Consider the following 26,522-nt stretch of genomic DNA (forward strand, 5'->3'; position numbering starts at 1 on the left):
GGGGGCATTTGGCAGGATCTCACCTAATATGCACATCGTGAGGGTGTTCAGCACACTCCCTGTGTGAGGGGTTCTTCTACAACTTGAATTTTACCTTGGAAGTGAGAACAATGTAACCTAAAAATTTGTACTCATGTTACTTTGAAATAAAATTTTTTAAGTTAAAAATAAAAATTACAATAAATAAAAAACATTTTTAAATGAAAATCAACTCCAAATACATAAAAGACTTAACACACTTTACTACATTCACTCTGGCAAAGAATATAGGTAAATGAGAATTTTTAACAAATGCAATTATGACTTTTTTTCTAAAATCTACCTTTTCTTTTTTTTAAGAGACAGAGTTTCACTTTGCCACCCTTGGTAGAGTGCTGTAGTGTCACAGCTCATAGCAACCTACAGCTCTTGGGCTTAGGCAATTCTCTTGCCTCAGCCTCCCAAGTAGCTGGGACTACAGGCGCCCACCACAACACCTGGCTTTTTGTTGCAGTTAGGCTGGGGCTGGGTTTGAACTCACCACCCTCGGTATGTGGGGCCGGTGCTCTACTCCATGAGCCACAGGCGTGGCCCAAATCTACCTTTTTATAACTCTTTAAAGAATTTTTTTTTTTTTTTTTTTTTGTAGAGACAGAGTCTCACTTTATGGCCCTTGGTAGAGTGCCGTGGCATCACACAGCTCACAGCAACCTCCAGCTCCTGGGCTGAAGCGATTCTCTTGCCTCAGCCTCCCGAGTAGCTGGGACTACAGGTGCCCGCCACAGCACCCGGCTATTTTTTTGTTGCAGTTTGGCCGGGGCTGGGTTTGAACCCGCCACCCTCGGCATATGGGGCCGGCGCCCTACTCACTGAGCCACAGGCGCCACCCTCTTTAAAGAATTTTTTTATCTTTCAAGCTATAGTGCTAAAATTCAGTTTACAGTTAATAAAAAACCAAAGTTATATTTTCAAGGTGACAAACCTTGGGAGGGGCAATGTTGACAGGAACAGTCATGTCTGACTCAAATGCCAACTTAGGCCATTCTATATCCTAACAGTTGTGACATCCTTCCCCCTTATCCTGATTACTAAAGTGCTTGAAGACCACCCTTTCAGGAAATATTGCTCTTGTGCCACTTAGGCCTGAAGTGCAAACTGTTTTCCAGGTTCTTACATCATTTTGCTGGTGTGGGTTTTCCTTGTTTTGAGAAATAATTTTGAAAAAATCCAGAGAATGGGAATCTTTTCTGTCTTTTCCTGTCATTACCGCATCCAATTAGCTGACCACCAATGTGTCTCCAAGAAATAAAAAACTGGGAGTGGGGAAAGAAAATGTTAATGTCCCAAGGGGTTAGCTTTTTCAATGACACGTATAAGCAGGAAACTCCTCTCAGTTCCAGGGCATCCAGCTGCTACCTTGAGAGGCTCCACCCTCACTCCTCAGGCTGTCCTCTGGGAGATTATCCACAGCTGATGCTCACTGAACACTCTAAGAGACAGGTCCGCTGTGGGCTCCTTGGATCATCCCCAATTTTCTGGGACAATGAAAAAACAGGAGGGTGGCTGAGGACATATCACCCTCTAAAGTTTCCGAAGGAGAACTTCAACCCAAAGACATTGTGGTAAAGAGTGTGTGCCTAAGGAAGGAGGAAACGCAAAAGATACTTTTATGGGGGAGTGTCAAATGAATATCCTTTAATGTGAAATGTTCAGAAATAGGAAATAAATATTTTTAAAATAGCCACCCACTGCTCTATGAAAAAATGATAAAAAGTTAAAACACTGTCTCTATGAAAAGTAAAATAAAGGACAAATAGTTCAAAATGTTGTGACTTGGTGAGGGGAAGTTGGTATTCGGGCATGTGGGAAAGGGACTAGAAATTAAGAACTTTACTGCAAGCCCTACATGTGTTTTCCCGGGGAACAGTATGATGAATTTGAGATCCTGTTTGTCCTACATTTGGAAAATGCAGACGAAATCCGCACTCTCGAGTGTTACAATAACTATTTAGAAGGCAGACTGAACTGACTCTAGTGCCCTCTACTTTCCTACCTAAGAATACTAAAATCTCACCCAACCGTATTCTATTTGTAAATTACTTACAGAGAAAGAAAATTTAGGCTCTTCCAACAATTAAACTGCCAATTAACTTCTGATTACCAGAACACAGCCACCTGGAAAATCCAAACAAAGCGACTACATAACTGAACCAAGCAATTATTACATCCTTGCGCATCTACACAAACCCCTCGGGCGGACTCCAACACAAACCCTGCCTAGGAGCTTGCTAATTAACGATTTACTGCTTGCTGTAATAAACTCATATTTTAACAGGGGCAAGGAGGGACCGGGACCACAGATCCTCCCACGCAGAAACCTAGCACAGGAGCGGGAACTCTTCCCTGAGGACCCTCCTGTCGTCACCGCAGTCTGAGGGAGACGTGCGGCTGCGGGCAGAGAGGCCCACAGACCGCTCCGGTCAGGGCCGAAGGCACCAGCGGGAACCGGGCAGGAAGCGGTCCTCAAACCCCGGGGCTGACAAGTAGGCTCACGTCCCGCCGCAGCTGTTCCAAGCCCCTCCTGGGACACTCAGGACGCTCACCATTTCCCGGCTTTCATGCTGTCCAGACATTCTCCCCGAGATCTTTGAGCACTTGCAAGACACAGGGCGACAGCGGCTGCGCAGAACCACCCAGCCCTCCGAGGAGAAACAGCTAACCCCCTGCAAGGCGGAGGGACGCGGGAGACAAAAGCCTACCGGCCCTGAGTGACAGATGATGTGATTCCCACATATTAAAGGCTGCTACCGCGGCTCTTTTTCTGCGCTGGGACCGGGCGCTCCCTGGAGGACGTTTGCATTTAACGTATGTAAGGTTATGCCATTTATGAATTATATACATGACATTCAAAATTGGAAAAAACATAAAAATTATTATAAAATTTTCTGTTATATGCCTTTTCTTGCCTCTGTTCTTTTTTTTTGTTTGTTTTGAGAAAGAGCCTCAAGCTGTCGCCCTGGGTAGAGTGCTGTAACATCACAGCTCACAGCAACCTCCAACTTCTGGGCTCAAGCGATTCTCCTGCCTCCGTCTCCCAAGTAGCTAGGACTACAGGCACCTGCCACAATGCTCGGCTATTTTTTAGTTGCAGCCGTCTTTGTTATTTGGCGGGCCCGGGATGAATTCGAACACGCCCGCTCAGTTGTATGTGGCTGGCCCCTTGGCCGCTTGAACCACAGACGCCGGGCCAGCCTCTGGTCTTTTGAAGTAGCAGCCCAAGTTTTAAAAGGGAGGCGATCCTCTCAATCAGAAATGGTTGACAGAAATAAAGTATGGCCACTGTGTCATGTTACATATTCTACCAGACCATAAAAGAAAAAGAAAGTGAAATTTATTGTAATAAGTTGTGTAACCCAATATATTCAAAACATTATTACAATATGAGAGCAATATAATATTAATGAAGTTTTTTGTTACTAAAATTTTCAAAGTCGCTGTGTAGTTTAAACTCAGCACATCCTCATTTAGTTAGGACATTTTATTATGTCCCAACTCGATCTTGCTAAGGGCTTTCACTACTCCCCCTTTAAGACAGGAAACTCAGATGAAAAAGTTCAATAATAATTGCAAAACCCCAGCTTCTACTTGTAAGGACTCCCCTTACCAGGTGTGGGCTCTTGTCAAATTTGGCGCTTGGATTAAGGATTCCTCCTCCCTTACCGAAAGTCCCTTATAAAAGGTTTCCACCCCTGCTTCTAGGGGTTGAGAGACTTTGAGGAGTGACCTCGCTCTCGGCCCGGCTGGTCAATAAAGGACCCTAGCTTAACGTGGACTCAGTGGGCTGGTGTTTCTCTATTCTGCTCACTTTGAGTATAACAATTTAGGATGCACTTATCTGGTTTTTCCACTTTTATTTATGTTAAGGACGATCAAAGGGTCCATGGAAATGTCTGCCTTTTCCTTTCATATAATTGTTAAGCATTTGTTGATTAGTATTTGCCTAATTTCACTTATTTCACTATGGTTACAAAACAGGGGTTTTCTAATTTTAGTATCTCCTCTGCATGTAGTAGAACTCATTCTCCTATTAAGAATTACGTTTTCTCTTAATATTTTTAATTTTTCATTTTTCAATTATTGCCTATATACATTAAAAGATGATTGATTAGGGTGGCACGTGTGGCTCAAAGGAGTAGGGCGTCAGCTCCATATGCTGGAGGTGGTGGGTTCAAACCCAGCCCTGGCCAAAAACTGCAAAAAAAAAAAAATGATTTTTGTATAATGACTATTAGTTTCTTATTGCTGCTGTAGCTGATTACCACAGATTTAGTGGCTTAAAACAACACAAGTTTACCCTCTTACACTTCAGGAAGTCAGAAATATAAAATGGTCAGCAGTTTGCTTCCTTTCTTTGGAAAGCCACATTTCTTTCTTTCCTCACTCTCTTCAGCTCTCTCACTCCTTCCCTCCTTCTAAAAGATAAAATAAACTTATACTTTTAAACCTAAATAAATAAATAAAATGAGTAAGCAGGACTATGTCCCTTAGTATAATCACATCTGCAAAGTCTTTTTTTGCCCTGTATGGTACATATTCATCAGTTCCAGCAATTAGGAAATGTACGTATTTGGGGAGCCATTATTCTATTTACCATAATGACCGTGTATTTTACAAACGTCATAATTTTTTACCTCTAAAAAAAAAAAAGAGGTTCAGTGCCCATAGCCCAGCAGTTAGGGTGTCAGCCACATGCACTGGAGGCAGCGGGTTGGAACTGGCCAGAGCCTGCTAAGCAACAATTACAACTACAATAAAAAAAAAAAAAAGCCAGGTGTTGTGGTGAACACCTGCAGTCCCAGATACTCAGAAGGCTGAGGCAAGAGAATCACTTAAGCCCAAGAGTTTGAGGTTGCTGTGAGCTGTGACACCATGGCACTCTACCAAGGATGACATAGTGAAACACCGTCTCAAAAAAAAAAAAAAACAAGAAAGAAAGAAAAGAAAAAGAATTGCATTTTCTAATGAGTCTTCATTACTTTAAAAGCTAGCCTATGAGAAAGGAAAAATAAAAGCTTGATTTTTTATTAATTGTCATATGATGATGTGGCCCCAGGAAACAAAACATAAATAATATTTTCCTAATATTATTTTTTGTGTATTTAATGGGGTCTTATACACTGCTATCTATATTTTTGAGTTCCAGTTGTCTCAGGTCATCGCAAGCCTCTTCACATTGCTTCCCCTTTTTTTAATGCCATGAGACCATATGTTTTGAGATTTTCTTATTTTCTGGAACAAACACTGTGTACTTCCCTTCGTCTTTTATGCAAGTTGCAAATAGATGTCCCTTTCAACATTTTTCTTTTTATTTACAGTGCTTCCTGAAAGCATATGTAGTGAAAATAAGATGAAGTCCCCTCTCTCCAGTTAAAGATTAAACTGAGGCAGTTAAAACAGATATTCTTAAATGGGGACGCCCCCAGCCATGGTTTGTGGTTGGGGATTCTCCAGAGGGGCTTGAAGGCAAGGCTTTTATGTTTTATAGGGTGCAGGAGGAAGCAAACCAAACTAAATAATTGATTGGTTACTGAAAAGGGCTGTGTACCCAGAGACCAGACCAGAAGAGGTTCATGCAAAGTTTAATGACAGGGGACTGTTACCCACCTGGGCAAAGATGGCGGCTGCACCAGAGTTCTTCGAGGCTTGTTTTTATGCTGGGATAGGGGGAGGGAGATTTCACAGGTGGCTGGAAGACTTTTGAGGTCTGGGATGGGTCCTTCTGGAGAAACTCTTGAGGTGGGGCCGGATGAGGGAAGGGTTTTGGCTGGCCTGTCCGGGTGAAAATTTTCTGGTTTTGTAATCAGAATTTAATTGCAGGTTTGTAGTTCATTAAGCCTGAATTTTGTTTCCACTTAAGCTAGATTTTGGGACTTTTTGTTATATAGGAACCCAGGCCACTAGAGCCACTTCAGTCGCTTTTTATTTAATTATTTTAACACTCCACAGGAGGACTAGTTTTTCTCTGCATTTTCCAAAGGTATGCCAAGGAGGGTCTGAAATTTACCACCTTGTTCCCCCAGCCTAACTCAGGCTTGCAAAAAATAATTGTTCCATTTGGACATTCGGGAATGCCAGCTTAACCTTTGTGATTCACAGCATTTGTTCTTTATTATACATTTTAGACACAGTATTTAAGTAAATCACTTTTTTTCCCACGAGGCAGTGGATGAAACTATTTTAAAGGTTTATTTTCTTGCCCGGCAGGGTAGCTCACCCCCGTAATCCTAGTCCTCTCGGAGTCCAAAGCAGGAGGATTCCTTGAGCTCAGGAGTCTGATACCAGCCTGAGCAAGAGCAAGACCCCATCTCTACTAAAAAAAAAAAAAAAAAAAAAATAGCAGGGTGTTTTGGCAGGTGCCAGTAGTCCCAGCTACTCTGGAAGCTAAGGCAGGAGGATCTCTTGCACCCAGGAGTTTGAGGTTGCTTTGAGCTAGGCTGAGGCCATGGCACTCTAGCCTGGGTGACAGAGTGAGACTCTGTCTCAAAAAATAATAATAATAATAATAATAATGAAGATCTATTTTGGGCGGCGCCCGTAGCTCAGTGGGTAGGGCGCCGGCCATATACACCCAGCCTAGGCCAGCTAAGCAAAAATGACAACTACAACAAAAAAATAGTGAGGCTTGGCTCCTGTAGCTCAAGCAGCTAATGCGCCAGCCACATACACCAGAGCTGGCGGGTTCAAAGCCAGCCTGGGCCTGCCAAGCAACAATGACAACTACAACCAAAAAATAGCCGGGTGTTGTGCCGGCGCCTGTGGTTCCAGCTACTTGGGAGGCTGAGGCAGGAGAATCGCTTAAGCCCAGAAATTGTAGGTTGCTGTGAACTGTGACACCGGCACTCTACTCGGGGCAACAGCTTGAGGCTCTGTCTCAAAAAAAAAAAAAAAAAAAAAAATAGCTGGATGTTGTGGCGGGCGCCTGTAGACCCAGCTTCTTGGGAGGCGGAGGCAGGAGAATCATTTAAGCCCAAGAGTTTGAGGTTGCTGTGAGCAGTGACGCCATGGCACTCTACCCAGGGCAACAAAGTGAGATTCTGTCTCAAAAAAAAAAAAAAAGTCTGTTTTATGTTTATAGGTACTTCTCATGAAAATAATCCCTTGGCACTCAACTCAAATCTTTGTGCTTCTCTTTCTTTTATCTTTGCTAGGCACAGACACCTTATCAGAATTTCTTCAGATTGAGGCTTCACTTTGGAAATTTTAAAAGGTAATGTGTCTTCAGCCACTCTCCAGTCTTTTTCTGGTCCTAAATGTAGAACTCTCTGGGGTTAGCCCAAGAATACTAGAAAAGCTATATCTGTTGGAGTATTAGTAAGTATGAGCCCTGGGACACTTAACTTTTAGAGGACAACCTGTAGTGTGGGGTGGAGGAGCAGCTGGATGACCTGAGATAGAGACAAGTCTCCTTGTATACACTTCATCTAAAAGCTAACCCCTTGGGGTGGTGCCCATAGCTCAGTGAGTAGGACCTAGGCCACAGAAACAAAGGCTGGTGGGTTGGAACACTGCCTGGGCCAGCTAAAAAAACAATGACAACTATAACAACAAAAAAGCCAGGCGTCGTGGCAGGCACCTGTAGTCTCAGCTACTTGGGAGGCTGAAGCAAGAGAATCGCTTAAGCCCAAGAGTTGGAGGTTGCTGTGAGCTGTGATGCCACAGCGCTCTACCCAAGGCGACAGTTTGAGACTCTGTCTCAAAAATAAATAAAAGCTAACCCCTTGGGACATTAATATTTTCTTCTACCCTTAATTTTTATTCCTTGGAGACATTTTTGAGGTCAGACACATGTTTTGTTTTCTTCTTTTTACCTAGTAAGTGTACATCTCATGGTTGCTGATATTGAGGGGAAATGGCAGAAATGATTCCTGCTGTCTGGATTTTCTCAAATTTGTTAAGAGAGAGAAACTGTCTCAAAGAAAAATGAAAACCCACCCTGTGAGAAAGCGCAAGAACTTGCAAATACACTTTGTGTACAGGGGAGGTTGAAGTGTGGTGTCTCCCGGGAGGGTAGTCATTGAGTAGGATGGGGGTAGGAGAATGTCACAAGAGGCCTGACTTGGCACTTGAGTCAGATATATCTATGTTCCAGTCAGCATGGCCACTTCCTAAATTTGTCACCTTGCAAAAATTTATTCATTCATTTCAACTTCAGTTTTTTATTAACTGTAAATAGCAGAGCATAAAGATAAGAAAATATTTCCAACAGGCACAAAAAAAATGTAGATTTCATAAACAGCTATTTATTCTATTTGTTAGAAATTCTTTTTTTTTTTTTTTGAGATAGTCTTACTCTGTTGCCCTAGATAGTGCCATAGCATCACAGCTCACAGCAACCTCAAATTCTTGTGCTCTAAAGCATTTAATTTAGAAAAATTTTATATATAATTTTCTTCTGTACCATTTTTTCTTTTTTGAGACAGACTTGCTCTGTCACCAGGGCTAAAGTGCCATTGCCTCTTGAATAGCTGTGACTATAGGCAGGCACCCTTACACTTGGCTAATTTTTCTGTTTTTAGTAGAGATGGGATCTCACTTTGCTCAGATTGGTCTCAAGAGCAATCCTCCCTCCTCAGCCTCCCAGAGTGCTAGAATAGGCATGAGCCACCCTGGCTGGCATCTGTCTTTTTGAAATACATGTAAATTATATTTGAACAGATAAATAGGCATATAGACTCAGAAATATTTTTCCTTTGAAATGCAAATAGCAAAGAAGACAGAACCTTTTCCCATTATTCCTGTAAGAGGGTGGGAGTTTGCTTTTAGGAGACACCTGGCTCAGACTTCTAAAACTGCAATCTTTCATGAAGACATGGGAAATGTATATTTCCTTTGAATATAGCCAATTGACAAAGATAAACTTCCCAATTATCAGGTGATTGTAGTATGAAGCAAATTGGACAAGTAGTGCTGTCAGGTCTACCTGAGGACTAATTGTGGCAATTTTTCTTTCTGTGTTTGCATTTCTTTTAGTAGATTAAATGTAAATCACTTCGTATTCTGGTTTAGTTGTATAATAAAACAATTTTCTTTCTCTTCTACCATTTTGGAGAGTTTTCTGGAGAATTGCAAATTTTATTTAATTTATTTATTTAGAGACAGAGTCTCACAATGTCACCCTGGGTAATATGTAATAGCTCATAGCTCAAACTCTCGGGCTCAAGCAATCTTCTTGCCCCAGCCTCCTTTGTAGCTGCAACTACAGGTGCTTGCTACAACACCTGGCTGATTTTTCTGTTTTCAGTAGAGACAGGATCTTGCTCTTGCTCAAGCTGGTCACCTACATCAGCCTCCCAGAGTGCTGGGATTATAGGAGTGAGCCACCATTCCTGGACTGATTTTTATTTTTAATGATACTTTCCAAACACTGTACAGAATTATCAGATACAATATAAACATATAAGATGCCCACCAGCCTTCACTGTAAAAGGGGCCTTTCCCTCTAAGGTTTCTAATCACAACACACAATGGTGTGCACTGCATCCAAAATCTACAGGTAAACTGATGACTGCCTATTTGCGATCTACAGTCCCTCTTAGAGCAGTTAGTCTAGATTTCTCCAAAAATGTCTTCGCAAAACAGCAGTTATTCTGCCTCTTTTAGTGTCCCCTCACATCTAGGCCTAAAACTGATTTCAGAGATCATGGGGCCTGGGAACCCAGCCAGGGTCATGCATGTGCATTGAGTAGGCCTGAGAATCTCAAGTTACCCCTCCTCTACTTGCCCAAATAGTCACAAAGGTGCAGAGGATACCTGGTGCTTCTCAATCCCTCCAAGACATACCGAGGGCTGGGCACGGTGGCTCACACCTGTAATCCTAGCACTCTGAGACACCGAGCTCATGAGTTTAAGACTAGCCTGAGCCAGAGCGAGAGCTTGTCTCTAAAAATAGCCCGGCCTTGTGGTGGGCACCTATAATCCCAGCTACTTGAGAGGCCAAGGCAAGAGAATTGCTTGAGCCCAAGAGCTTGAGGTTGCTGTGAGCTGTGATGCCATGGCACTCTACTGAGGGTGACAAATGAAACGCTCTCTCCCAGAAAAAGGCATAAATCAACATCTCAAGATTCTAAATCCATGTCCTGTGATTTGAGAAAAGAACCTTCATCTGAGGCTTGAAAGTCTTTTAATTATGCCCAGAGAGTTAATGAGCATAATCCCATCATCATCCTACCTTTGTTATGTATTCATCTCTAGAAACTTATTATTGCCACACGGATCTATAAATTAACCTGATAACCATAACTCATACTCTATAGCTTAACAATGCATAATCAATCACTAGTCCATTTTATTTGTGTAAACAATGGGAATTATTAACAAACAACTTTGATTCAGCCTACTTCCTGTTCTCCCTCCCCCCTTTTTAATTATACTTGTATTTGTTACTTGCTACTCAGAGCCTATACTGAAGGCAATTAGAATTTCAAATCCCAGGTTACAGGCCTCAACCTTGGCCCAGACAAAGTACACTACTATTAATTTTGCTTCATTTTCTTCCTTCTAGGTTGACATATCCTTTAGACTGTGTTAGAGCAGCTCCATGAGGGAATGTCTTCCCTGGCTATAACACCTAAGAATGGGCTTGGTGCCTGTAGCACAGTGGTTATGGCATTGGCCACATACACCGAGTCTGGGGCCTTCAAACCTGGCCTGGGCCTGTTAAACAACTATGACAACTGCAACAAAAAATAGCTGGGGGTTGTGGCAGACTCCTGTAGTCCCAGCCACTTGGGAGGCTGAGGCAAGAGAATCACTTAAGTCCAAGAGTTTGAGGTTGCTATGAGCTGTGACACCATGGGACTTTACCCAGGGTGACATAGTGAGACTGTCTTTTTTTTTTTTTTTTTTTTTAATTTTTTTTATTTATTTTATTTTTTTTGTAGAGACAGAGTCTCACTTTATAGCCCTTGGTAGAGTGCCGTGGCCTCACACAGCTCACAGCAACCTCCAACTCCTGGGCTTAAGCAATTCTCTTGCCTCAGCCTCCCGAGTAGCTGGGACTACAGGCGCCCGCCACAACGCCCGGCTATTTTTTGGTTGCAGTTTGGCCGGGGCTGGGTTTGAACGCGCCACCCTCGGTATATGGGGCCGACGCCTTACTGACTAAGCCACAGGTGCCGCCCCGTGAGACCGTCTTAAAAAAAAAAAACCAAGAATGCAGAGCTGGTTGATCCCACCTAGAATCTGCACATAATCACTGGCCTCTACCTGGGATTCACACAACAGATCTATACTTTGAATTGAGGATGTACAGAAAACAGAGGACATTTCCTATAGGAGAGATGAAACATAGATGTCTTAAAGCGCCCTTTTCAGAGTCGTGTCCTTGGAGTTTCCAGATGTTATCCAGTGACATGTAGTTTTGTGAGGGGCTCCTGGCATAAACATACTCTGGAGGCAGAATCTATAAGTTAATAAAGCAATTCAGCAGTGGGAGGTCAGGGTCACAAAATGTCTAGAGCCATGATCACAACTATACCTGTTTGTACAAAGTACTGGTAAAGTAACATCTTCTTGTTTTACTTCATAGCCAAGAGTTAGCTTATCAGGAATAATAATATTATACCTGAATAATCAGGTGCTCCACCAAGGCAAGTTTATTCTTTATGCTGATCTCAAAGAGTCAGCCTGAGTTTCTTCTGACTGGACTGCTGTGAAGACATAAGCCCAGGCTTAGTGCACTAACTTCCCAGAATAACTCATAAAGTTCTGAAAAAAAAAATAATTAAAAAGAGCTTGCTCCCTAGAATTCTAAAGAAAGACTATTTAGGCCAAGTGCTATGGCTCATGCTTGTAATCCTAACACTCTGGGAGGCCAAGGTGGTGGATTGTTTGAGCTCAGGAGTTCAGGACCAGCCTGAACAAGAGCAAGTTCCCATCTTTCAAATAGAAAAATTTGCCAGGCATTGTGGTATTTGCTTATAATCCCAGCTACTCAGGAGGCTGAGGCAAGAGGATCACTTAAACTCAATTTGAGGTTGCTGTGAACTATGATACCAGGGCACTGTAGCTGGGGTGACAGAGCAAGACTCTCATCTTCAAGAAAGATAAAAAGAAAATAAAACTCTGGCTTCACCCCAGATCTCCTAAATCAGAATCTACAGTTCAACAAAATCTGTAAGTCATTGTACACATCAAAATTTCTGAGAAAGACAGGTGCCCATAGTTCAGTGGTTAGGGCACCGACCACATGCTCTGAGGCTGGTGGTTTCAAACCCAGCCTGGGCCTGTTAACCAAAAAAGTAGCCAGGTGTTGTGGTGGGTGCCTATAGTCCCAGCTACTAGAGAGGCTGAGGCAAGAGAATCTCTTGAGCCCAAGAGTTTGAGGTTGCTGTGAGCTATGATGCCATGGCACTCTACCCAGGGCAGCAAAGTGAGACTCTGTTTTGAAAAAGAAGAAAAGAAAAAAATTCTGAGATACATTCCAAATCACTGTGACTTTTACATCTGAGAAATATATACAACTAAGTTACTCTGTATAATGTAAGTGTATGCATGCCTGTGTTTGCGCTCTTAATTTTATACCTTATGATCCACAAAAGTATAATATATACACTGGTTTTGTGGATTTTATGTCATGTTCTTTTCTGAGTTGGAGAATAAGAAAATATTAGAGAATATGTATGTGTTAAACATTATTTGACTGGACAATTCCAGTCAATCACAGAAGCCAGGCCCTGTTCTCTTCACTCTTTTTTCACCTGAAGTCAAAAACTCTGTCCATGGACACTTGGTAAATGTTTATTCCAGGAATGATTGACATCTAGGGATATGGCTTTAGAATTCTCTCCAGAGGAGTGGGAATTTCTGGATTGTACTCAGAAGAGTTTGTATAGACATGAAACATTCTAGAACTACAGAAACTTTGTTTCATTGTGTGAATATGACTTCTATGCACAATTTGTATTCCACAGTAAGGATTTCATTTGTTTCTTTTATAGAGTGTTCTCTGGGAATTTCTGCTTTGCAATAACAAGTTTGTTATCCTTTCTTTCAAAGAAAACTGGGATTCTTTTATGAAGAAAAACATGCAGTGGAATTTGCATTTTAAGTTGAACACCCAAGGGACTGTAACAAACTGGTCAACATATGGCAGTGGTCAACACTTGGGTAGTGATCGTAGCTACGTGGGAGGCTGAACCAAGAGTATCACTTGAGCCCAAGAGCTTGAAGTTGCTGTGAGCGATGATGCTATTATGGCCTTCTACTAAGGGTGACAAAAGTGAGACTTTGCCTCAAAAAAAACAAAACAAACGGGTGGCGTCTGTGGCTCAGTGAGTAGGGCGCTGGCCCCATATACTGAGGGTGGTGGGTTCAAACCAGCCCCAGCTGAACTGCGACCAAAAAAAAAAAAAATAGCCGGGTGTTGTGGCAGGCGCCTGTAGTCCCAGCTGCTCGGGAGGCTGAGGCAGGATAGTCGCTGAAGCCCAAGAGCTGGAGGTTGCTGTGAGTCCTGTGACATCATGGCACTCTACTGAAGTTGGTAAAGTGAGACTCTGTCTTTACAAAAAAAAAGCCATTATTATTATTTATTTATTTTTCTTTTTTTTTCCTTTTTATTTTATTTTATTATTATTATTTTCTTTTATTGTTGGGGATTCATTGAGGGTACAATAAGCCAGGTTACACTGATTGCAATTGTTAGGTAAAGTCCCTCTTGCAATCACGTCTTACCCCCATAAAGTGTGACACACACCAAGGGCCCACCCGCCTCCCTCCGTCCCTCTTTCTGCTTCCCCCCATAACCTTAATTGTCATTAATTGTCCTCATATCAAAATTGAGTACATAGGATTCATGCTTCTCCATTCTTGTGATGCTTTACTAAGAATAATGTCTTCCACTTCCATCCAGGTTAATACGAAGGATGTAAAGTCTCCATTTTTTTTAATGGCTGAATAGTATTCCATGGTATACATATACCACAGCTTGTTAATCCATTCCTAGGTTGGTGGGCATTTAGGCTGTTTCCACATTTTGGCGATTGTAAATTGAGCTACAATAAACAGTCTAGTACAAGTCTGTTCTACAAAGCCATAGTGGTCAAGACAGCATGGTACTGGCACAAAAACAGAGACAAAGACACTTGGAATCGAATTGAAAACCAAGAAATGAAACTAACATCTTACAACCACCTAATCTTCGATAAACCAAACAAGAACATACCTTGGGGAAAAGACTCCCTATTCAATAAATGGTGTTGGGAGAACTGGATGTCTACATGTAAAAGACTGAAACTGGACCCACACCTTTCCCCACTCACAAAAATTGATTCAAAATGGATAAAGGACTTAAATTTAAGGCATGAAACAATAAAAATCCTCAAAGAAAGCATAGGAAAAACACTGGAAGATAATGGCCTGGGGAAAGACTTCATGAAGAAGACTGCCATGGCAATTGCAACAACAACAAAAATAAACAAATGGGACTTCATTAAACTGAAAAGCTTCTGTACAGCTAAGGAGACAATAACCAAAGCAAAGAGACAACCTACACAATGGGAAAGGATATTTGCATATTTTCAATCAGACAAAAGCTTGATAACTAGGATCTATAGAGAACTCAAATTAATCCACATGAAAAAAGCCAACAATTCCATATATCAATGGGCAAGAGACATGAATAGAACTTTCTCCAAAGATGACAGACGAATGGCTAACAAACACATGAAAAAATTGTTCATCATCTCTATATATTAGAAAAATGCAAATCAAAACAACCCTGAGATATCCTCTAACCCCAGTGAGAATGGCCCACATCACAAAATCTCAAAACTGCAGATGCTGGTGTGGATGTGGAGAGAAGGGCACACTTTAACACTGCTGGTGGGACTGCAAACTAGTACAACCTTTCTGGAAGGAAGTATGGAGAAACCTCAAAGCACTTAAGCTAGACCTCCCATTTGATCCTGCAATCCCATTACTGGGCATCTACCCAGAAGGAAAAAAATCCTTTTATTTATTTTTCTTTTGAGACAGCAACCTAAAATTCTTGGGCTCAAACAATCCTCTTGCCTGAGCCTCCCAAATAGCTGGGACTACAGGTGCCCTCCACAATGCCTGGCCATTTTTAGCGAAGTGGTCTCACTCTAGCTCAGGCTGATCTTGAATTCCTGAGCTCAATCTACCCACCTCGGCCTCCAAGAGTGCTGAGATTACAGGTGTGAGCCACAGTGCCCAAGCAAAACATATTATTTTTAATGCCTTTTAAGTGCTATGCATTAAAATATTCTTACTTGAGGCTTTTATTAATGATTATAGTGTATTTTATGTGAAATTGTATTTTCATACACCATGTGCCAGTGATTGAAAATATCTGATAGTACAGTGGTCACAGCACCAGCCACATACACAAAGGGTGATGGGTTTGAACCCAGCCCGAGCCAGCTAAACAACAATGACAACTGCAACAAAAAAATAGCTGGGCGTTGTGGTGGGTGCCTATAGTCCCAGCTACTTGGAAGGTTGAGGCAAGAGAATCACTTAAGCCCAAGAGTTGGAGGTTGCTATGAGCTGTGACGTCATGGCCCTCTACTGAGGGTGACATACTGAGATGGTCTCAAAAAAAAAAAAAAGAAAAAAGGAAAAAATATCCGCTCTCTATACACAGTCATAGTTGAACCTTGTAGTTATCTACAAAATATTCTTTTTAATGTTATATTAATTTCCATACAGAATTTTATGAACAAAGTTTCTAGTATTTTTGTTTTACAACTCCTCATTACTCTGTTTCTTCTTAGGTTACATTCCTTAACATCAGTTTATTTTGTGTTTGGTTTTCCTATGTGTTATGTTGTTAGATAAGAATTTGTAACTCTATATACTTTAAGTCAATGTAAGGCTCAATCAAAATATTAGGTGTCTGTATATCAAATAATACATGGATGTGTTTTCCTTAATAAACTTTATGATTTATCTTGTATATTCTTAGTTTTTGTTTTGTTTTTTTTTTTTTGACACAGAATCTCACTTTGTCACCTTTGGGACAGTTAGCTCACAGCAACCTCAAACTCTTGGGCTCAAGAATTGTCTTGTCTCAGTCTTCCTAGTAGCCAGGAGTACAGGTACCTGTTACACTGCCCAGCTATTTTTTAGAGACAGGATCTGGCACTTGCTCAGGCTGGTCTGACAACCTCAAACTCCTGGCTCTCCCAATCCTGTTGCCTCAGCCTCTTAAGTATACTCTGTCATTCCCACCTAATTTTTTTACTTTTCTATTTTTAGTAGAGGTAAGATCTCCATCATGCTCAGGCTTATAGGCAGAAAGCCTATAAATAAGCCTTTAAATGGTTCCATTTTATGAAGGCAAGTTTGAAGTCTTTTGTAAGTTAGAAAGGAAAAAAACCTGAATGTAGCTAAAGGTCTGGCTTTGTCGGGGCAGGCCGACAGGCAGATAGCTGTATATCTCAGGAATTTCCAGACTACTCCCTAAAGATGAATGACTGCCTCCAGATGGTCTGTTAAAGGTCAAGCATTCAAACAGCTTATTCCCCCAGAACCTTGTTTTGTGGTTTTGTTTTTGATTACTTAGTGTAAGAAAAGCTTTAGATGATATTAGTGGAGTGGTTATCTCTCAATCCGTAGACCCGTTTAAGTTTAAGTCATATGTTTATTGATTAGTATTGCCTATATAAGCTTTAATGGAAGAAATAGTTGCTGCATGCCATGAGAGAGCTATAGCCTTCCTTATTTGCCATACAATTTCACTGCAAGTCTTAATCTCTGCAGCACCACACCATGCAACTTTCACACAACATTTTGGTGCAGTGAGCAGGGTGAGCTTCACGAGGACAGCATGGGCCTGCTTCCTTGGGATTGCATCTCTGTTTCAGCGGTTATCAGCTTAAGGTAAACCTGGTACTTTAAAATTGGAAGGAAGGTCATTGCGCTGTAAGTACACAAGACCTCCAGCAAAAGAATAAGGAAATAATGGGAAATTCTCAGTCCTTGCAGTACCAGTATATGGCCCTGTTAAAGACTCTGTTAAAGTCTACAGGTACCACTGTTAAAACAAAGACCTTGCAAGGACTGTTTCAGGTAGGTAGCTAAACATTGCTACTGGTTTACTCCAGAAAAGAAAAATCCGCTAAATTTAAAAGTTTAGAAGAGTGTAGGCAAATCTCTTAGCCGCACCCAGCAGAGAGGAGAATGTATAAGTAGAGATATTTGGGCCACCTATCACTTGGGAACTGTGGCATTGGAACCCTTACAATCTAGTTCCGATGCAGAATGTCTTGAAAATTTCTCTCCCCCACCTCCGAAAGAGGGACAGAATATAGAAGAGCCTGTGTATGATGAACCAGAAAATCCAAAAGTTAGGAAAGAGTCAGAGAAAGATCTAAATGAAAGTGACTCAGATTGTACTATAACCAATTTTTCTGATAGCGAAGACATGACTGAAATTAAGAAAAAGTTAACCCAATGTTGCCAGGCATTTGAGAAACATTATTCAAACCCCCCAGAAAGTATTTTCCAACCTTACAAGATAAACATTTGACCCCCCCACTGCTCCTCCAGGTTGCTATCCAGTGTGGCCAAATCCTTTGGATTCTCAATTCGTTACTAAACTTCATTTTCCTGTTGATACAGTAACTTTTAATATTGTCAAAAATGCTGACTCTTCCTCCACACTTATCTAAGCTTGTAATGCTCAGTCTACCAGTGCTTTCACTTTCCCACTACTTAGGGAAGTGCTTGATGACGGGCAGGTACAAACTAGTCATATTTCTGTTCAACTAAAAGTTTTAAATATATTAAAAGATGATATTCATACTTACGGCCCTAACATGCCGTATGTTATGAGGATTTTAAGATACTATTGTGCAAACTGTTTACTTATTCCTGTAGAGTGGGATACTTTAGCACAGACTACTTTGAGCCCAGGACAATACGTTCAATTTAAGTCCTGGTGGATGGAGGAAGCAAAAAAACAATCTCGTTGTAATAGACTTGAAAATCCTACTTTTAACTTCGATCAGTTAACAGGAACTGGAGCCTTTGATGGTATAAATGCTCAAACACAGTATTCAAATGAATTACTGGCTCAAATTCAAGATAATTGCCTTATTGCATGGCAGCATCTCAATGAAAAGGGGCAGATAAGTCAATTTTTCACAAAAATATTTCAAGGAAACAATGAACCATATACTGAATTTATTGCTCGTTTACAATCAGCAGTTGAGAGATCAGTGCCTGGAGAAGATGCCCAAAAAATGTTGCTTCTGCAACTGGCTTTTGAAAATGCTAACATTGATTGCAAAAAAGTCATGGCCGGACTCAAAAATCAGAATAATGTCACCATTGATCAATATATTCGCATTTGTTGTGACGTAGGATCAGGCACTTTCCAAGCTAATCTGTTAGCCTCAGCTTTGCAACCCAGTACTATGAGATCTAAATGTTACAACTGTGGAAAATTTGACCACATTTGGAAAAAATTTTAGAAAAGGTAAAAGTGAAACTAAAACCAAGACCAAGCCACCAGGCATTTGTTGGCAGTGTGGTAAAGGCAGACATTGGAAAAATGAGTGTCGCTCAATTAAGAACAAAGGCGGCAATATTTTGCCTTCTACCCAGAATCAGGGAAACTCCAATGCGAGGCTAGCTCAAGGGCCCCCAGACAAACAAGTTGAGCTCTCTTCTTCAGCAGTTTCCAGTGAGGGAAGGCCAGGCTCACATGCAAATGAATCAGACCTAGATTCTGTTAACAAAGTCTATGTCCACGATTTATTTCATGCCACTCAAGGAAGTGCAGCCTTGGCTCTCCCTTTGTTAACAGAAGTTAGCTTTAACAGTGGGGAATTTCCTAAAAAATTACCCACTGGAATTTATCGTCCCATACCTTCAGGGATTTTAGGATTAATACTAGGAAGAAGCAGTTTTACTATGGAAGGACTTTGTGTACACCCAGGAATAATTGATGAAGGGGCTTCAGCCACAAAAAATATCCAATTGTCTGCAGGACATCATGTGGCTCAAATATTAATTTTACCATATCATAAAGGCAAAACAGCTCCTGTTACCAGGGAAGGTGGTTTTGAAAGCACAGGATAACATGTCTTTTGACATACTTTCCTGAATAATGCTTGCCCTCAATGTAAGGTGACATTTGAACATAATATTCAAATTGAGGGGCTAGTGAACACAGGAGCATATGTCTCTATTATTGCTTCTCACATGTGGCCTGAATGTTGGTCAAAAGTTTGAGTAAAAGCTACTTTTGTCGGGCTTGGGACAACGACTAATATTGAACAAAGTACTTCTGATTTACATTGTCAAGGACCTGAAGGACAAGCAGCTCATATCTGCCCTTATGTTGCAACCATACCCATTACCTTGTGGGGTCGAGATCTATTACAACAATGGGGAGCTATGCTTACTATCCCCACAATTTCAAAGGTTCCTAAAAATATAATGTTTAATATGGGCTACAATCCAACTCAGCCCAGCTCTTCTAGAGAGCCTGAAATAACTCGAATTGGCCATGACTTATCAGAGGATTTTTCTTAGGAGCCTCTGCCCAGCGCTTTGCCCTTTCCTTGCAGTGGAAAACAGATAAACCGGTTTGGGTGGAGCAGTGCCCTCTTCCATTGGTAAAATTAGAAGTGCTACATCAATTAATTGATAAACAATTACAAGCTGGACATATTGAACCCATGACCAGTTCATGGAATTCCCCAGTATTTGTAATTAAAAAGAAATCAGGCAAATGGACAATGTTAACAGATTTAAGAAAAATTAATGCAGTCATTCAACCAATGGGTACTTTTCAACCCAGAATTCCTAATCCAACTTTAATACCAAAACATTATCCTATAATTATTATTGACTTAAAAGATTGCTTTTTTAATATTCTTTTTTTTTTTTTCTTTTAGAATAGGAATAAAACTTTTATTACACAGTTAAACTACAATGTACATCTGATATACATCCCAGGGAATATGCTAAGAGATTGCAAAGACATAAAGAAAAGTTAACATAATTAGTTCTGAAGTAGAAGACTTGTTAGCCCCATTTGTCATACAGTTCACCCTAAATTCACCTTTTAATTGGAAAGGCGATCTGTGTTTACTTTTTTTTTTTTTAATTTTTTTATTAAATCATAACTGTATATAATGATATGATTATGGGGCATCATACACTCACTACATAAACCATTTGACACATTTTTATCACAGTGGTTAACATAGCCTTTCTGGCGTTATCTCAGTTACTGTGCCAAAACATTTACATTCTACATTTACCAAGTTTCACAAATAACCCTGTAATATGCACCACAGGTGTGATCCCACCGATTCCCCTCCCTCTACCCACCCCCCCCCTTTCCCACTTCCCCCTGTTGTTAAGTTGTAGCTGGGTTATAGCTTTCATGTGAGAGTCCCAAATTAGTTTCATAGTAGGGCTGTGTACATTGGGTATTTTTTCTTCCATTCTTGGGATACTTTACTAAGAAGAATATGTTCCAGCTCCATCCATGTAAACATGAAAGAGGTAAAGTCTCCATCTTTCTTTAAGGCTGCATAGTATTCCATGGTATACATATACCACAATTTATTAATCCATTCGTGGATCGATGGGCACTTGGGCTTTTTCCATGACTTAGCTATTATGAATTGGGCTGCAATAAACATTCTGGTACAAATATCTTTGTTATGTTGTGATTTTTGGTCTTCTGGGTATATGCCCAGCAGAGGAATTACAGGATTGAATGGCAGATCTATTTTTAGATCTCTGAGTGTTCTCCATATATCTTTCCAAAAGGAATGTATTAATTTGCATTCCCACCAGCAGTGCAGAAGTGTTCCCTTTTCTCCGCATCCACGCCAACATCTCTGGTCTTGAGATTTTGTGATATAGGTTAGTCTCATTGGAGTTACATGATATCTCAAAGTAGTTTTGATTTGCATTTCTCTGATGATTAAAGATGATGAGCATTTTTTCATATGTCTGAAGGCTGTGCGCCTGTCTTCTTCAGAGAAGTTTCTCTTCAAATCCCTTGCCCAGCCTGCGATGAGATCCCTTGTTTTTTTCTTGCTGATGCGTTTGAGTTCTCTGTGGATTCTGGTTATTAAACCTTTGTCAGAGTTATACCCTGCAAATATCTTCTCCCATTCTGAGGGCTGTCTGCTTGCTCTGCTTACTGTGTTCTTAGCTGTGCAGAAGCTTTTTAGTTTGATCAAGTCCCAGTAGTGTATTTTTGAAGCTGCTTCAATTGCCCGGGGGGTTCTCCTCATGAAATGCTCACCCAGACCAATTTCTTCAAGGGTTTTCCCTGCATTCTCCTCTAGTATTTTTATAGTTTCATGTCTTAAGTTTAAATCTTTAATCCAATGAGAGTCTATCTTAGTTAATGGTGAAAGGCGTGGGTCCAATTTCAGTCTTCTGCAGGTTGCCAGCCAGTTCACCCAGCACCATTTGTTAAATAGGGAATCTTTTCCCCACTGAATGTTTTTAATTGGCTTGTCAAAAATCAAATAGCGGTAAGTAGCTGGATTCATCTCTTGGTTCTCTATTCTATTCCAGATATCTACTTCTCTGTTTTTGTGCCAATACCATGCTGTTTTGATCACTATCGATTTGTAGTAAAGTCTGAGGTCTGGTAGTGTGATTCCTCCTGTTTTGTTTTTATTTCTGAGTAATGTCTTGGCTATTCGAGGTTTTTTCTGATTCCATATAAAACGAAGTAATGTTTTTTCAAGATCTTTAAAATATGACAGTGGAGCTTTAATAGGGAGTGCGTTGAAATTATATATTGCTTTGGATAGTATGGACATTTTGATAATGTTGATTCTTCCTAGCCATGAGCATGGTATGTTTTTCCATTTGTTAACATTTTCAGCTATTTCTTTTCTTAGAGTTTCATAGTTCTCTTTATAGAGATCTTTCACGTCTTTTGTTAGGTAAATTCCCAAATATTTCATCTTCTTTGGCACTACTGTGAATGGGATAGAGTCCTTAACTGTTTTTTCAATTTGACTGTTGTTGGTGTATATAAAGGCTACCGATTTATGAATGTTGATTTTGTAACCTGAGACGCTGCTGTATTCCTTGATCACTTCTAGGAGTTTTGTAGTAGAGTCCCTAGTGTTTTCCAGATACACAATCATATCATCTGCGAAGAGCGAGAGTTTGATTTCTTCTGACCCTATATGGATACCCTTGATCGCCTTTTCTTCCCTAATTGCGGTGGCTAAAACTTCCATTACAATGTTGAAAAGCAATGGAGACAATGGGCAGCCTTGTCTGGTTCCTGATCTGAGTGGAAATGATTCCAATTTAACTCCATTCAATATGATATTGGCTGTGGGTTTGCTGTAGATAGCCTCTATCAGTTTAAGAAAAGTCCCTTCTAGACCGCTTTTTTAATATTCTTTTGCAACCAAAAGATGCGAAACGTTTTGCTTTTACCATTCCTGCTTTAAACAATGAAAAGTCCACTCGGAGCTTCCACTGGAAGATATTGCCTCAAGGTATGCTTAAAGCCTCACCTTGTGTCAACTGTAGATCAACCTTTAGAAGAACTTAGGAAATCTTTTCCAGAGGCCATGTGTTTACATTATATGGATGATATATTGTTGGCTCATCCATGCCCTAATAAATTACAAAAATTATACCAATTAGCGTGTTCCAAATTTAAAGAATATGGTCTTCAATTGACAGAAGATAAAGTTCAACCTTAGGAACCTTGGGAATATATAGGATATCGCATTTCTGCTCAAAATATTGTTCCTCAAAATGCAGATTAGAAGAGATTCTCTTTGAGTTCTAAATGACTTTCAAAAATTATTAGGAGATATTAATTGGGTACGGCCAACTTTAGGAAACCCCACTTATTCTCTTATTAATTTATTTTATATTTTGGAAAGGGATTCTTTTTTTTTTTTTTTTTATTGTTGGGGATCCAATGAGGGTACAATGAGCCAGGTTACACTGATTGCAATTGTTAGGTAAAGTCCCTCTTGCAATCATGTCTTGCCCCCTCCCTCTGTCCCTCTCTCTGCTTTCCTCCCCCCATGACCTTAATTGTCATTAATTGTCCTCATATCAAAATTGAGTACATAGGATTCATGCTTCTCCATTCTTGTGATGCTTTACTAAGAATAATGATTTCCACTTCCATCCAGGTTAATACAAAGGATTTAAAGTCTCCATTTTTTTTAATAGCTGAATAGTATTCCATGGTATACATATACCACAGCTTGTTAATCCATTCCTGCGTTGGTGGACATTTAGGCTGTTTCCACATTTTGGCGATTTAAATTGAGCTGCAATAAACAGTCTAGTACAAGTGTCCTTATGATAAAAGGATTTCTTTCCTTCTGGGTAGATGCCCAGTAATAGGATTGCAGGATCAAATGGGAGGTCTAGCTTGAGTGCTTTGAGGTTTCTCCATACTTCCTTCCAGAAAGGTTGTACTAGTTTGCAGTACCACCAGCAGTGTTAAAGTGTGCCCTTCTCTCCACATCCACGCCAGCATCTGCAGTTTTGAGATTTTGAGATGTGGGCCATTCTCACTGGGGTTAGATGATATCTCAGGGTTGTTTTGATTTGCATTTCTCTAATATATAGAGATGATGAACATTTTTTCATGTGTTTGTTAGCCATTCGTCTGTCATCTTTAGAGAAGGTTCTATTCATGTCTCTTGCCCATTGATATATGAGACTGTTGGCTTTTTTCATGTGGATTAATTTGAGTTCTCTATAGATCCTAGTTATCAAGCTTTTGTCTGAAAATATGCAAATATCCTTTCCCATTGTGTAGGTGGTCTCTTTGCTTTGGTTATTGTCTCCTTAGCTGTACAGAAGCTTTTCAGTTTGATGAAGTCCCATTTGTTTATTTTTGTTGTTGTTGCAATTGCCATGGCAATCGTCTTCATGAAGTCTTTCCCCAGGCCATTATCTTGCAGCGTTTTTCCTATGCTTTCTTTGAGGATTTTTATTGTTTCATGCCTTAAATTTCTGTCCTTTATCCATCTTGAATCAATTTTTGTGAGTGGGGAAAGGTGTGGGTCCAGTTTCAGTCTTTTACATGTAGACATCCAGTTCTCCCAACACCATTTATTGAATAGGGAGTCTTTCCCCCAAGGTATGTTCTTGTTTGGTTTATCAAAGATTAGGTGGTTGTAAGATGTTAGTTTCATTTCTTGGTGTTCAATTCGATTCCAAGTGTCTTTGTCTCTGTTTTTGTGCCAGCACCATGCTGTCTTGAGCACTATGGCTTTGTAGTACAGACTAAAATCTGGTATGCTGATGCCCCCAGCTTTATTTTTATTACTAAGAACTGCCTTAACTATACGGGGTTTTTTCTGGTTTTATACAAAATGCAGAATCATTTTCTCCAAATCTTGAAAGAACAATATTGGTATTTTGATAGGAATGGCATTGAATAGGTAGATTGCTTTGGGAAGTATAGACATTTTAACAATGTTGATTCTTCCCATCCATGAGCATGGTATGTTCTTCCATTTGTTAATATTCTCTGCTATTTCCTTTCTGAGGATTTCATAGTTTTCTTTATAGAGGTCCTTCTCCTCCTTCATTAGGTATATTCCTAGGTATTGCGTTTTCTTTAAAATTATGGTGAAGGGAGTTCTGTCCTTAATTAGCTTCTCATCTTGACTGTTATTGGTGTATACAAAGGCTACTGACTTGTGGACATTGATTTTATATCCTGAAACATTACTGTATTTTTTGATGACTTCTAGGAGTCTTGTGGTTGAGTCTTTGGGGTTCTCTAAGTATAAGATCATGTTGTCAGCAAAGAGGGAGAGTTTGACCACCTCTGCTCCCATTTGGATTCCCTTTATTTCCTTGTCTTGCCTACTTGTATTGGCTAGAACTTCCAGCAGTATGTTGAATACTAAAGGTGACAGAGGACAACCTTGTCTGGTTCCAGTTCTAAGAGGAAAAGCTTTCAGTTTTACTCCATTCAGTAAAATATTATCTGTGAGTTTGTCATAGATAGCTTCAATCACTTTTAGAAATGTGCCACCTATGCCTATACTCTTCAGTGTTCTAATTAGATAAGGATGCTGGACTTTATCAAATGCTTTTTCTGCATCTATTGAGAGGATCATGTGATCTTTATTTTTGCCTCTGTTAATATGGTGGATAACGTTTATGGACTTGCGTATGTTAAACCAGCCTTGCATCCCTTGGATGAAGCCTACGTGATCATGATGAATGACTTTTTTGATGATAAGCTGTAATCTGTTTGCTAGGATTTTGTTGAGAATTTTTGCATCTATATTCATGAGTGAGATTGGTCTGAAATTCTCCTTTTGTTAGGGTCTTTTCCTGGTTTTGGTAACAGGGTGATGTTTGCTTCATAGAATGTGTTGGGGAGGATTCCTTCTTCCTCAATTTTTTGGAATAATTTCTGCAGTACAGGAATAAGGTCTTCCTTGAAGGTTTGATAGTATTCTGGTGTGAAGCCATCTGGACCTGGGCATTTTTTGGTTGGAAGATTTTTTATTGTTTCTTTGATCTCGGTGCTTGAAATTGGTCTGTTCAGGAGTTCTATTTCTTCCTGGCTAAGTCTAGGGAGAGGGTGTGATTCCCAATATTGATCCATTTCCTTCACATTGTCAAATTGCTGGGCATAGAGTTTCTGGTAGTATTCAGAGATAATCTCTTGTATCTCTTTGGGATCAGTTGTTATTTCCCCTTTATCATTTCTGATTGAGGTTACTAGAGATTTTACTATTCTATTTCTCATTAGTCTGGCCATTGGTTTATCTATTTTATTTATTTTTTCAAAAAACCAACTCCTTGTTTCATTAATTTTCTGAATGATTCTTTTGTTTTCAGTTTCATTGATCTCTGATTTGATTTTGGATATTTCTTTTCTTCTACTGAGTTTAGGCTTAGATTGTTCTTCTTTTTCCAATTCCATAAAATGCCTTGTGAGATTGTTGATGCGCTCTCTTTCTGTTTTTCGAATGTAGGCATCTAAAGCGATGAATTTTCCTCTCCAAACTGCTTTTACAGTATTCCACAGGTTTTGGTAGCTTGTGTCTTCATTGTTGTTATGCTCAAGGAAGTGAATGATTTCCTGTTTCATTTCTTCCTGCACCCATCTGTTACTCAATAACAGATTGTTTAATTTCCATGCCTTTGTGTGAGATCGAGCATTTTTGTTAGAGTTGAGTTCCACCTTTAGTGCCTTATGGTCTGAGAAGATACAAGGTAAAATTTCAATTCTTTTGATTCTGTTGATATTTGTTTTGTGTCCCAGTATATGATCAATTTTGGAGAATGTTCCATGGTGTGATGAGAAGAATGTATATTCTTTATCTTTGGGATGGAGTGTTCTATATGCGTCTATCAAGCACAGTTGTTCTAGGGTCTCATTTAAATCTCTTACATCTTTGTTTAATTTCTGTTTAGAGGATCTGTCCAGTTCTGTAAGAGGAGTGTTAAAGTCCCCTGTTATTATGGCATTATCAGATATCATATTGCTCAGACTGAGTAAGGTCTGTTTCAAGAAT

The sequence above is a fragment of the Nycticebus coucang genome, chromosome 10 (assembly GCF_027406575.1).
Source record: "Nycticebus coucang isolate mNycCou1 chromosome 10, mNycCou1.pri, whole genome shotgun sequence".
In the NCBI taxonomy this organism is placed as follows: domain Eukaryota; kingdom Metazoa; phylum Chordata; class Mammalia; order Primates; family Lorisidae; genus Nycticebus; species Nycticebus coucang.